Genomic DNA, 12,928 nt, shown 5'->3' with positions numbered 1-12,928 from the left:
TACTAATTGTGGTATGTTAAGCTATATTTGATGGTATCAGAGCATTTCTCCATTTACAAGGACAAGATTGGTCTTGAGATACAAAATGTTTAAAAGTGCATGATACAGTTTGTTAATGGATCTTAGCATGCCATTGTTTCTAAAGGAAAATGAAATGAAAATCGTTTATTGTCACAAATAGGCTTCAAATGAAGTTACTGTGAAAAGCCCCTAGTCGCCACATTCTGGCACCTGTTCGGGGAGAGTGGTATGGGAAATGAACCGTGCTGCTGGCATGCCTTAGTCTGTGTTAAAAGCCAGCTGTTTAGTCCTGTGCTAAACCAGCTCCTGGCAGTGAATCCAGGCAGTGATTCTTGCAATGCTCTCAAAGTCCCCTCCAGTGTTACCAAAGGTCTGCTTAATTTTCAGATTCAAGAATTATCCAATCTTGCTTGACACTAATTCTATACAAGTGACTTGGAGCCAAAAGACTTGAGTGGCTATAACCTTTTCCACACAGCTGTTGCCTATTCAAGCTACCAGAATGCAGCTGTGAATATTGTAGGCAGCTGGAAATTATCGCAAACTCTTGCAAAGGCAAGACAATAACATGTATAGACCGTGATCGGTTCTTGTTTGTTTGTCGACAGTGCCTGATGCATCCATTTATAGTACTGGAGATTTAAAACCCTAAATATTGTTGGATCTCCTGTGATTTTTGAATATGATTCCAAAAATATTTTTGAATAGGCATAAATAAAATTTGAAAAATCCAGTTATTACTAACATTTACTAACAAACAGATGTGGCAGTGCATGTGGAGTATGCGTTTGATTTTTGATTGCAAATTATCAAAACAGCCGAATGATTTCCTATTCCAGAATGGATACTTGAATGAAACTTTTCATTATCATTGGGTGGGGATCATTTGTTATCCTATTATTTTCATGAAGAAAAATTGCCCACTGTAATTTGGCATTGTTACTCCACTTCTAAGTTGGCGTGTGCAAAGTGTTTTGAAAAGAGTTGCGGAAAAAACATTGAAGTTCAATATCCAATAACCACATTCAGTATTAAATACATTTATAGGTCATTGTGTGAGCAATTTTACCAGAGTTTCAATTTGAATGCTTGTGGGCATTTTTTTTTCATACTCACTAACGTGAAATGCACAGTGTCATGTGAGAATACCTTTAAGAAATGGGTGTGTATATAAATATCTATATTGAGAGTACCTTTAAGAAATGGGTGTTTATTACTGCAATGATGTCAGAGTGAGTGGAGCTGGGCTGTCTGTCAGCTTTTTACTTTCGTTTTAGGCTGTTTGCTGCAGGGTGTGTTTTAGTTTTGTTTTCAGAGCTGGATAGCTGCAGTCACAGGCAGAAGGTGTATGAATCTCTCTCTAATCTAAAGACTAAATGGATCCTGGTGATTTAAAACTAATAACAGTCGTGACTTTAACCTGATGTGCTTCTGGTAAAAGGTGTTTTAAGTCTTATCGATGTTAAAACGAAAGCTTAAAGGATTACTTAGTGTTGTATTCTTTGGGGGTTGTATTTGAATTAATGGTTGCTAAGATGTTCACTATGTTTTAAAAAGGTTAACTTGAGTTAGTAAAATAAACATTGTTTTGCTTTAAAAAATACTTTTCCATTTCTGCTGAACTATACCTGGAGAGTGGGCCGTGTGCTCCCCATACCACAATCTATTAAAAGTTGTGGGTCAGGGGAACTTCATGATACACTTTGGGATTCTCTAAAGAAAGAATAGCCTTAGCAGAACAAAAGGAAAGAGAAAGGGAGATACAGTTCAGGGAAAAGGATGGAGAGAGAGTTTGAACTTCAGAAAATGGCCATGAAACATGATAGTCAGTTAAAATTGGCAGACGTAAAGGGAAACGTACAGTTGGATGATAGTGATGAGGATAATGAGCGAGCCTCATAGTCGAAGGCTTGGTATGAATCTATTTAAATATGTCCAAACATTGCCAAGGTTTGATGAGAAGGAGGTAGAAGCCTTTTTCATTTCATTTGAGAAGGTAGCTAAACAAATGAAATGGCCACAGGATATGTGGGTATTACTGATTCAAACAAAGCTTATAGGTAGGGCTAGTGAAGTGTTTGCATCACTACCGGAGGAGGTATCTGGGATGTATGAGGAGGTGAAAAAACCCATCGTGGGTGCATATGAACTAGTGCCTGAAGCCTACAGACAAAGGTTTAGAAATTTAAGAAAAGAATTTGGTCAAGCATACATGGACTTTGAAAAGCTCAAACATAGTAGTTTTGATAGGTGGATAAGGGCTTTGAAAATAGACCAAACATATGAAGCTCTCAGAGAAATTATGCTTTTGGAGGAGTTTAATAATTCAATTCCTGATGTCGTGAGAACTCGTGTGGAAGAGCAGAGGGTTAAAACTGCGGGGTTAGCAGCAGAAATGGCAGATAATTATGAATTAGTTCCTAAATCAAAGCTTGGTTTCTGACAGTTTCAGCCTGTGAGGAATAGAAACGGGGGACATGAGAAATACTCAAGTGGTAAAGGTGATCTGATGGGAGATAATAAGGAGAGTGTACCTCAGATTAAAAAAGAAATCCAGGAGGGTGGAAAATAAATGAAAAAGAAGAACAGTACAACACGGAACAGGCCGTTCGGCCCTCGATGTTGTGCCGAGCTTTGTCCGAAACCAAGATCATGATATACCACTCCCTGTCATTCTGGTGTGCTCCAGGTGCCTATCCAATAACCGCTTGAAAGTTCCTAAAATGTCCGACTCCACTATCACAGCAGGCAGTCCATTCCACACCCTAACCACTCTCTGAATAAAGAACCTACCTCGGACATCCCTCCTATATCTCCCACCCCGAACCTTATAGTTATGCCCCATTGTGACAGCTACATCCACCCGACGAAATAGTCTCTGAACGTCCACTCTATCTATCCTCCTCGTCATTTTATAAACCTCTATTAAGTCAGCTCTCATCCTCCTTCGCTCCAATGAGAAAAGCCCGAGCTCCCTCAACCTTTCCTCATAAGACCTACCCTCCAATCTAGGCAGCATCCTGGTAAATCTCCTTTGCACCCTTTCCAATGCTTCCACATCCTTCCTATATTGAAGTGACTAGAACTGCACACGCTATTCCAAATGTTGTCTCACCAGGGTCCTATACAGTTGCAGCATAACCCCACGGCTCTTAAACTCAAGCCCCTCATTAATAAACGCTAACACACTACAGGCCTTCTTCACGGCTCTATCCACTTGAGTGGCAACCTTCAGAGATCTGTGGACATGAACCCCAAGATCCCTCTGTTCCTCCACATTCCTCAGAACCCTGCCGTTGACCCTGTAATCCGCATTCAAATTTGTCCTACCAAAAAGAATCACCTCGCAGTTATCAGGGTTAAACTCCATCTGCCATTTTTCAGCCCAGCTCTGCATCCTATCGATGTCTCTTTGCAGCCTACAACAGCCCTCCACCTCATCCACTACTCCACCAATCTTGGTGTCATCAGCAAATTTACTGACCCACCCTTCAGCCCCCTCCTCCAAGTCATTGACAAAAATCCACAAATAGCAGAGGACCCAGCACTGATCCCTGTGGTACACCGCTGGTAACTGGTCTCCAGTCTGAAAATTTTCCATCCACCACCACCCTCTGCCTTCTATGTGGTAGCCAGTTACTTATCCAATTGGCCAAATTTCCCTCTATCCCACACCTCCTTACTTTCTTCATGAGCCGACCATGGGGAACCTTATTAAACGCCTTACTGAAATCCCTGTATACAACATCAACTGCTCTACCTTCATCTACACACTTCGTTACCGCCTCAAAGAATTCAATCAAATTTGTGAGGCAAGACTTACCCTTCACGAATCCGTGTTGACTATCCCGGATTAAGCTGCATCTTTCCAAATGGTCATTAATCCTATTCCTCGGAACCCTTTCCATTAACTTACTGACCACCGAAGTAAGACTAACCGGCCTATAATTACCAGGATCATTCTTATTCCCTTTCTTGAACAGAGGACTAACATTCGCCACTCTCCAGTCCTCTGGCATTATCCCCATGGACAGCGAGGACCCAAAGATCAAAGCCAAAGGCTCTGCAATCTCATCCCTTGCCTCCCAAAGAATCCTAGGATATATCCCATCTGGCCCAGGGGACTTGTCGACCCTCAGATTTTTCAAAATTGCTAGTACATCTTCCCTCAGAACATCTATCTCCTCCAGCCGACCCGCCTGTATCAAACTCCCATCCGTAAAAACATTGCCCCTCTCCTTGGTGAACACTGAAGAAAAGTATTCATTCAACGCCTCTCCTATCTCTTCTGACTCCATGCACAATTTCCCACTACTGTCCTTGACCGGCCCTAACCTCACCCTGGTCATTCATTTACTTCTCACATAAGAGTAAAAAACCGTGGAGTTTTCCTTGATCCGACCCGCCAAGGACTTCTCATGCCCCCTCCTAACTCTCCTAAGCCCTTTTTTTTAAGCTCGTTTCTTGCTACCTTGTAACCCTCAAGCGACCCAACTTAACCTTGTTTTCTCATCCTTACATATGCCTCCTTTTTCCTCTTGACAAGACATTCAACCACTTTTGTGAACCATGGTTCCCTCACACGGCCATTTCCTCCCTGCCTGACAGGGACATACCTATCAAGGACACGCAGTATTTGTTCTTTGAACAAGCTCCACTTTTCATTTGTGCCTTTCCCTGACAGTTTCTGTTCCCATCTTGTGCTCCCTAATTCTTGCCTAATCACATCATAATTACCCCTCCCCCAATTATAAACCTTGCCCTGCCGTATGGCCCTATCCCTCTCCATCGCAATAGTGAAATACACCGAATTGTGGTTACTATCTCCAAAGTGCTCTCCCACAAACAAATCTAACACTTGGCCCGGTTTATTACCCAGTACCAAATCCAATGTGGCCCCACCTCTTGTCGGCCTATCCACATATTGTGTCAGAAACCCTCCTAAGCACACTGTACAAAAACTGTACAAAAAAGTACCAATACACGCTCCAAGTTCATAGAATTTTCATAGAATTTACAGCGCAGACGGAGGCAATTCGGCCCATCGAGTCTGCACCGGCTCTTTGAAAGAGCACCCTACCCAAACCCACACCAACACCCTATCCCCATAACCCAGTAACCCCACCCAACACTAAGGGCAATTTAGCATGGCCAATCCACCTAACCTGCACATCTTTGGACTGTGGGAGGAAACCGGAGCACCCGGAGGAAACCCACGCACACACGGGGAGAACGTGCAGACTCCGCACAGTCAGCGACCCAAGCCGGGAATTGAACCTGGGACCCTGGAGCTGTGAAGCAATTGTGCTAACTACTATGCTACCGTGCTGGCTCTCGGCTTCCAACCTAGCTCCCTAAATTCCTGTTTTAAATCCCCCTCCCTACTCTTACCTATGTTGTTGGTACTGATGTGTACCACGACTTGTGACTGTTTCCCCTCCCACTTAAGGATTCTGAAAACACGGTCCGCGACGTCACGGACCCTGCCACCCGGGAGGCAACATACCATCCGTGAGTCTCTTTCATTGCCACAGAACCGTCTGTCTGTCCCTCTAACTATTGAGTCCCCAATAACTATTGCCCCCCCCCTCCCTTCTGAGCCACAGGGACGGACTCATGCTGGAGATCCGGTCACCGTGTCTTACCCCAGTATCCAAAGCGGTATACTTGTTACTAAGGGGAACGGCCACAGGGTATCCCTGTCCTGACTGCTTCCTCCCAGCCCCTCTCACCATCACCCATCTATCTTCATTCTTCGGAGTAACTACATAGCTACTATCTATGATCACCTCTGCCTCCCGAATGATCCGAAATTCATCCAGCTCAAAGTACAGTTCCCTAACGCAGTTTCTGAGGAGCTGGAGATGGGTGCACTTCCCACAGGTGAAATCAGCAGGGACACTGACGGCGTCCCTCACCTCAAACATTCTGCAGGAGGAAAATTGCACTGCCTTCCCTGCCATCCCCCCTAGATAACTTGCGGACAAAAACAAGAAAGAGAAATAAAGAGCTTACCTGATATTCACTCAACCCCTTAGGTTAGAGGAGGTGGAAGGGTAGGGGACACTACAAGTGTTGTGTCTCGGGTCTAGCAACCGCCCAACTTAAATACAGGTTAAAAAAAAAACACTTAACCAGCAACCACTGTGTCCCGCACTATAACAGCAAAAGTTTCAAATGTTTTCACTGTAATAAACTAGCTAATGTAAAGTCACAGTGTTCGTGGTTGAAGAAAAGCACTGGGAAGGCTGATGTGGTAAAACAGGATAAGACAGTGGGGTTTATTAGAGTGGTAAAGGAAAGCCCAAGTGAAGCGAAGGAGGTGCAAAAGATTGTACAGCCTGATCAAGAGGCGATTGATAAGAAGGTGCCAGATCTCTTTAAAGAATTACTTGTGTGGGTAAAGTTTACTTAAAGAAGTCACAATTTTAAGAGATACGGGAGCTAGTCAATCTTTGATGGTAAGAGATGAGGAGTTATGTAGTTTGGGAAGAATGTTGCCACAAAAGGTGGTAATATGTGGAATTCAGGGTGAGAGGAGTAGTGTTCAATTGTATAAGGTAAGGTTGGAAAGACTAGTGAAGAGTGGTGAAGTGGTAGTAGGAGTAATAGAGAAACTATCTTGTCCAGGAATACAGTTTATCTTGGGTAATGATATAGCTGAATCGCAGGTGGGAGTGATACCTACTGTGGTTGATAAGCCAGTGGAAAATCAGACAACTGAAGTGTTGGAAGGACGAATATCCTGGGATTTTTCCGGATTGTGTAGTTACAGGGTCGCAAAGTCACAGGTTAAGACGAGGAGAAATCAAAGAGTGAAGATGAAGCTGAAGTGCAATTATCAGAAACAATTTTTGATCAGATGGTTGAACAAGAACAAGAACAGGTGGAGGATGAGGTAGATATTTTTAGTTCAGGAAAATTACAACAGAAAGATGTAGAAATAAAACGGATATATCAGAAAGCATACACGGAAGAGGAATCTCTTCCTCTTATACCAGAGTGTTATTACCGTAAAAATGATGTCTTGATGAGAAAATGGAGACCAGTACATATGCAGGCGGATGAATAGTGGGCAGAAGTTCATCAAGTAGTGTTGCCGGTAGGGTACAGAAAGGAGGTGTTGCAAGTTGCACATGAGGTACCAGTGGGAGGTCATTTGGGAATAAGGAAAACTCAAACTGAAATCCAAAAACATTTTTATTTGCCTGGACTACATAAAGACGTACTTAAATTTTGTCAATCATGTCACACATGTCAAGTGATGGGGAAACCTCGAGCAGTGATAAAATCAGCGCCCTTAATACCCATTTACAAGTGTCCTAATTGATTACGTAGGATCGTTTCCTAAAACGAAAAGTGGAAATCAATATCTTTTGACTGTAATGGATGTGTCTACTAGGTTTCCAGAGGCCATTCCAGTACGTAATATTACAGCTCAAAGGATTGTGGAGGAGTTACTTAAATTCTTTACTAGATATGGACTACCCACAGAAATACAATCGGATCAAGGATCAAATTTTACCTCTAGGTTATTCAAAGAAGTTATGGATAGCTTAGGAATAAAACAGTTTATATTTGGGGTGGCAGAGGAGCCTGGATTGCAGGAGGCGAAAGAGGCCGGTATTCTGGCCTTTGCGTCTCTGGTAGCCCGGCGAAGGTTTCTTCTTCAGTGGAAGGATGCGAGGCCCCCAAGCGTGGAATCCTGGATCAGCGATATGGCGGGGTTCATTGAAGTGGAGAGGGTGAAATTCGCCTTGAGAGGGTCGGTACAAGGGTTCTTTAGGCGGTGGCAACCGTTCTTAGACTTCCTGGCAGAATGGTAGACATTGGTCAACGGCAGCAGCAACTCGGGTGGGGGGGGGTTGACTTTATTTTAGTTTTTGTTATTTACACTGAAGGGTCTGAGGGGGTGTATATACCTGGTGTGTTAAGTGTGTTTGCAATTAGGGATGCAACTAATGAATCAACCAAATGTAGTCCTTTTGAACAAATGTTTGGTCATGAGGTAAGAGGACCACTTAAATTGATTAAGGAAAAATTGGTGGGTGAGAAATCGGAAATTACATTATTGGATTAAGTGTCAAATTTTAGGCAACGATTAAATAGAGCAGGTGAATTGGCTAGACAACATTTAAAAGTTGCACAAAATGTGATGAAACGGGTAGCTGACAAGAAATCCAAAGTTCGTAGTTTTGCCAGTGGAGATAAAGTTTTAGTGTTGTTACCAGTGGTAGGTGAACCTTTAAAAACAAAGTTTTGTGGACCTTATCAGATTGAAAGGAAATTAAGTGACGTGAATTATGTGGTAAAAACGCCAGATAGAAGGAATACTCACCCGACTGTGTAATGTGAATATGTTTAAAAGGTACTTTGAAATGGAAAGAGAGAAATAGGAGGAGGTTTTAATCATTCTAAAACTCAGTGACGAACCAAATCCAGATGACTGTGAATTTGACATACCTCAAATTAAATTGGAAAACGAGAATGTTCTTAAAAATTGGGATAAATTGTTGAGTTCCCTTCCAGAGGAAAAACGGACTGACCTGAAAGAGTTATTAATATCACATGAGCAAGTTTGTGGAGATAAATTGGGAAGTACTAAAATGGCTATACATGTAGATGTGGGAAATGCTGTTCCAATCAAACACCATCCATATAGACTTAACCCTTTAAATTGGCACAGGTTAACAAAGAGCTTGGGAGTATGCTTAAAAATGGCATAATTAAAGTGGGTTGCAGCCAATGGAGCTCACCCATAGTGATGGTACCTCAACCAGACAGTACCCAATGATTGTGTGTGGACTATAGAAAGGTTAATGCAGTTACAAGAATGGACTCTTATCCTATCCCACGTTTGGAGGATTGCATTGAGAAAGTGGGACAATCCGCTTTTATTTCCAAATTGGATTTATTTAAAGATTACTGACAGGTACCTTTATCCGAAAGGATGAAGGAGATTTCAGCTTTTGTGACTCCAGATGGGATATACCAATTCAAGGTTATGCCATTTGGCATGAAAAACGCACCAGCCATATTTCAACGGTTAACTAACAAAGTTGTTTCAGGATTACCCAATTGTGCGTATAAATCAACGATCTGGTAATTTTCAGCCAGACATGGAAAGGTACGTTTAAAATATCTGATGGAGTTATTCGATCGACTTCAGGAGGCGGGTTTGGTGGTAAACCTAGCCAAAAGTGAATTTGGAAAAGCCCAAGTCACTTTCCTTGGCCATACAATCGGACAGGGTTGAATGTTCACACGGAATGTGAAATCAACAGTTATTGAAGAGTTTTCAATACCCTCAAGACAAAGGAAATAATGCGATTTCTTGGCATGAGTGGATTTGATCGAACATTTGTGCAAATGTTTTGTAGCGTGATTGCTCCACTGATGGATTTGCTGAAGAAAAGTCAAAAATTTCAGTGGACAGCCGAGTTTCAACATGCATTTGACTGCCTGAAAGCTGTGATAACCAATGCTCCTGTGTTGGAGAAATTACAAGGGATTCTGTGATCAGATTGAACTACAGTATCTGACTTTAAAGAGAAATGCCGAGGCGCAGAGAAATGGACGGGTCGTCCAAAGAGACTGTCAATCGGGAAGGATTTCAGTTGAAGGAAGAAGAAAAAAAATGGACTATATTATTATACCTGTTTGCGTGTGTTGTTTTTTGAAACAAAAGAGTATATTTACTGTGTGCATTTCTTAAAGGATAGTGAAAAGGTGAAAAATGAAACCACCTTGAAGTTGATGGTTTATTTTTTTTTCTTGGGGAGAGGTGTCATGTGAGCGTACCTTTAAGAAATGGGTGTTTATAAATGGGTGTGTATATAAATATCTGTATTGAGAATACCTTTAAGAAATGGGTGTTATTACTGCAGTGATGTCAGTGCGTGGAGCTGGACTGTCGGTCAGCTTTTTACTTTCGTTTTAGGCTGTTTGCTGCAGGGTGTGTTTTAGTTCAATTTTCAGAACTGGATAGCTGCAGTCACAGCCAGAAGGTGTATGAATCTCTCTGTAATCCAAAGACACTAAATCGGTCTGTAAAATTAATTACAGTAGTGACTTTATCATAGATTATCATAGAATTTACAGTGCAGAAGGAGGCCATTCGGCCCATCGAGTCTGCACCGGCTCTTGGAAAGAGCACCCTACCCAAGGTCAACACCTCCACCCTATCCCCATAACCCAGTAACCCCACCCAACACTAAGGGCAATTTTGGACACGAAGGGCAATTTATCATGGCCAATCCACCTAACCTGCACATATTTGGACTTTAACCTGATGTACTTCTGGTAAAAGGTGTTTTCAGTCTTATGGATGTTAAAACAAAAGCTTAAAGGATTACTTAGTGTTGTATTCTTTGGGGGTTGTATTTGAATTAATGGTTGCTAAGATGTTTACTATGTTTTAAAAAGGTTAACGCGAGTTCATAGAATAAATGTTGTTTTGCTTCAAAAAATACTTTTCAATTTCTGCTGTACCACACCTGTAGAGTGGGGCGTGTGCTCTCCATACCACAATCTATTAAACGTTGTGGGTCAGGGAAACTCCATGATACACCTTGGGGTTCTCAAACCCTGGCCCATAACAACAGCATAAACAAACAGCTCGTGTATCATGACTAAATCTGTCCAGACTTTGTCATACATCCTGTCAAACAGTGTGCGTCAGTGTTTGCAGTGCCAATGAACTGGGTGACTGTTGAATAAGGAAAAGCACAATGTGTTCAAGTTTTATTAAGTAAAAAATAGTCTAGGCCTTTCTTCAGACGAGATGGAAAAACAATTCAACCAACATTGTTGGTTTTGGTTAATATTTTCTGTGATACTATAGGGACAATGGCAGATAGTTAAAAGAAGTGCTGAATGAGTTTGTTCATTTGTAAAGTTTAATTTGCTATGTTTATTTGATATTGCAGATTATTTTGATTTCATGCAGCAATCTCTAATTGGGCGAAAGGAAAATATAAAATGAAAAAATGTAATCTGTGTTGAGCGTATTGCTTTTCTAATGAATGGATGAATACTGTGTACATTATACACCAAAACGTTATACTGACATGAACTTTGTATTGTTGTCATGCCTTTGCATAGAAGGAACACGTTGAAATGTATTCCATATATTGATCATAACTGATTGGATATTCTTCAACCACATTCACATGATTTCCACAAATTGGGAATGTTTGGGACACATCAGTTTCAGTTAAAGCGCATAAATTGGGTGGCACGGTGGTTAGCACTACTGCCTCACCGCTCCAGGGACCCAGGTTCAATTCCTGCATCAGGTGAATGTCTGTGTGGAGTTGCACATTCTCCCCGTGTCTGCATGGGTTCCCTCCGGGTGCTCTGGTTTCCTCCCACAGTCCAAAGATGTGCAGATTAGGTGGATTGGCCATGCTAAAATTGCCTCTTAAAGTCCAAAAGGTTAGGTGGGGTTACGGGGATAAGGTGGAGGTGTGGGCTTAAGTAGGTGCAGACTCGATGGGCCGAATGACCTCCTCCTGCACTGTAGGGATTCTATTCCATCATAAAGTCAACTAATTTTACAGGCATCCCAGTTTAGAGCACGGTCTAATAATGCATCTTTGTTTGTTGTCTTAAAAATGTGGACCTTTCCTGAATAGCGCTGTTGGCCCCAACCTTGATTTTCTGATTTTGCACAGTTGACAAGTTAGTATTGCACAACATGTGTTAAACATGCCAAAGTTTAGTTTCAATTTCACATAGATCCATTTTACAGAACTCCTTTCAGCTTTAACTACCTGAACCTTTGTACTTGACCAGTAAAAATACAACGATGGACATTGTGACACAGAGGCGAGAAAAAGATTGGTGAAGGCAAATGTAGGACACCTGCAGTCCTAGGCAGAGAAACTTATAATGGGGAACAAAGAAATGGCTAACAAACTAAATACATACATTGGTTCTGTCTTCACAAAAGAGCACGCAAATAATATATCAGAAATATTGGGGAATACAGGGTTTAGTGAGAGGGAGAAACTGAAAGAAATCAGGATTAGTAGAGAAATGATGTTGGGGAAATTGATGGGATTGAAGGCTAATAAATCCCCTGGGTCTGATAATCTCCATCCCAGAGTACCTGAGGATTAGCGTATGCATTGGTGGTCATCTTCCAAGATTCGATAGACTCTGGAACAGTTCCTACAGATTGAAGGGTAGCTAACGTAACTCTACTATTTGGAAAAAAAAGAGGTAGAAAATCAGCACGGTGACTTAGTGGTTGGCACTGCTGCCTCATGGCACTGAGGACCTGGGTTGGATACTGGTCACTGTCCATGTGGAGTTTGCACATTCTCCCCAAGTCTGTGTGGGTCTCGCCCTTGCAACCCAAAAAGATGTGCAAGGTAGGTGAATTGGCCACGCTAAATTGCCCCTTAATTGGACAAAAAGAATTGGGTACTCTAAATTTATTTTTTAAAGAGAGGTAGAGAGAAAACTGAATAAGAGACCAGTCAGACTGACATCGGTAGTGGTGAAATGCTAGTGTCCATTATTAATGATTTAATAACCGAGCAGTCGGAAAATAGTGGGAGAATCGGATGGAGTCGGCATGGATTTACAAAAGGGAAATCTTGCTTGACAAATCTGGAATTCTTCGATGATGGAACTAGCAGTTAATGAGGGGGAGCCAGTGGATATGGTTTATTTGGGCATTCAGAAGGCTTTTGGTAATGTTCCACATAAGGGATTAAAATGAAAGCGCATGGGATTGGGGGTAGTGTATTGGTATGGATAGAAAACTGGTTGGCAGACAGGAAACCAAGAGTAGTAATAAACGGTTCTTTTTCCAAGTGACAGGCAGTGACTAGTGGGGTACCGCTAGGACCCCAGCTATTCACAATATATATTAATACTTTCGATGGGGCAACTAAAT

General features: G+C 41.9%; 1 protein-coding gene across 1 annotated transcript in view; it reads left to right on the top strand.

Annotated features, from left to right (window-relative positions):
- Positions 1 to 12,928, top strand: part of LOC140408846 (mediator of RNA polymerase II transcription subunit 13-like) — a 325,611-nt gene that overhangs the window by 179,886 nt on the left and 132,797 nt on the right. The window lies entirely within an intron of this gene.

Source organism: Scyliorhinus torazame, chromosome 1 (genome assembly GCF_047496885.1).
Source record: "Scyliorhinus torazame isolate Kashiwa2021f chromosome 1, sScyTor2.1, whole genome shotgun sequence".
In the NCBI taxonomy this organism is placed as follows: domain Eukaryota; kingdom Metazoa; phylum Chordata; class Chondrichthyes; order Carcharhiniformes; family Scyliorhinidae; genus Scyliorhinus; species Scyliorhinus torazame.
Note: the sequence above shows the minus strand (reverse complement) of the source record. Positions and strands in the feature narration are given on the sequence as shown.